The sequence below is a fragment of the Mastomys coucha genome, unplaced genomic scaffold (genome assembly GCF_008632895.1).
Source record: "Mastomys coucha isolate ucsf_1 unplaced genomic scaffold, UCSF_Mcou_1 pScaffold11, whole genome shotgun sequence".
Taxonomy (NCBI): domain Eukaryota; kingdom Metazoa; phylum Chordata; class Mammalia; order Rodentia; family Muridae; genus Mastomys; species Mastomys coucha.
The window spans coordinates 15428199-15429846 of NW_022196893.1; positions in this window are offsets into that span (position 1 = coordinate 15428199).

Consider the following 1648-nt stretch of genomic DNA (forward strand, 5'->3'; position numbering starts at 1 on the left):
CTCTCTCTCTCTCTCTCTCTCTCTCTCTCCAGGGTATAACACAGCTGCTGTGCATCCAGATTTCACAACCATATTCCAAGCAGAATGGAGAGAAAAGCCAAAGGCTGAAAGTCATACGGTATCTTCCTGGAAGCGTTTGTCTTTACTATGGATGATGGGTGCTCTCCCCCAAAAGAGTCTACCCACTTCTCATTGGTCATGTCTAGCTGCAAGGGAAGCTGAGAACATAAAGGTTAAGTTTCCCTTCTTACCATTAAAGGAGAGGAAAAAAGTTAGACTAGGTCCTTTTAGATATCAGCCGCCACCAGAGGTTGGCCAGACCAGTAGCCTCTCCCTCTGGGCTCTTACCTGGGCCATCAGTGATCAAACCCATACTAACCCATAGTGAGGGAAGCTGTGGGGCAAGGAGGAGGGGAGCTCACCCTACTTGAAGCTCTCTAGTGTCTTCTCAAGCGGTAGATGCCATACATACCCCTGTGTCTGCTTACACCTCTGCTGGCATTTCCACCTGGGACATTGTGTCCAGCCTGACCCTGTTCTTTCTCAAGAGTGTTTCTGATGGCAGACAGTCAGCTCTCAAGCCTGTCATGGAGTCAGGCTGTCTCAGTCCTCTCAGAATGAGACTGAGATCATCATAGTGAAAGCCAGGGAAGAGACAAAGCAAAGAGAATTAAAGAACAGGGCAGAAGGGCCATGGTGGTGCACGCCTTTAATCCCAGAGCTCGGGCGGTAGATGCAGGCAGAGCTCTGAGTTCGAGGCCAGCCTGGCCTACAGAGTGACTTCCCAGACAGACAGAAACCCTGCCTCTGAGAGAGAGAGAGAGAGAGAGAGAGAGAGAGAGAGAGAGAGAGAGAGAGAGAGAGAGAGAGAGAGAACAGAATAAGACATGGGGTAAGAGAATGAAATGAAAAGAACACAGGGAAGCTGCTGATCCCAGTTGGCCCCACCCGGTGTGTAGGAAAGGATGAGCTATCAGGATCTCGAAGCCCAGAGGCCAGGATCAGACAGGCAGCTGCTTCTTTTTGATTTGTCTTTTTTCTCATGATTCTGAAATGCTGAATGAATTTCATGACAACAGACTTTTTTTTTCTAAACTTTTATTGCATTATGATGAGAAAAGTTACATGATTTCAATTTATCTGAATTTGTTAACATTTAAAAACATATTTTAATTAAATAAAATTGAATCATTCTTGTTTCCCTTTTGTATCACTGCTCCACCTGTAGACCCCCCCTTCAATACCTACAATATCTTTTTTGTCATATTCTTTTAAATATATAAAATATTATAACAATAAAGAAAAGTATTATAAAAGTTGTTTGATATAAAACAACAATCAATTTAACAGTCTTATGTAGATGCTCATCTACAGCAATAGTGAAAATATATTTCTCTCAATATAAATTTTAAATAACTCCAAACATATTAGCTGTATACTTAAAAATAATACATCACTACTAGTATTTTCTTAAATGAACATGAATATATAAAGTCTTTTTGTTTGTTTTGTATTTAGTAGAGTTTAAAATCTTGGCTCTAACTGTGTTCTTATTAAAAAATAAGAACAATTTTTAGACATAGGTTTCATTGTAATAAGGCTGTATTTCAATGACCCTCACATCACCAAAGGATTTTACCTCCATCAT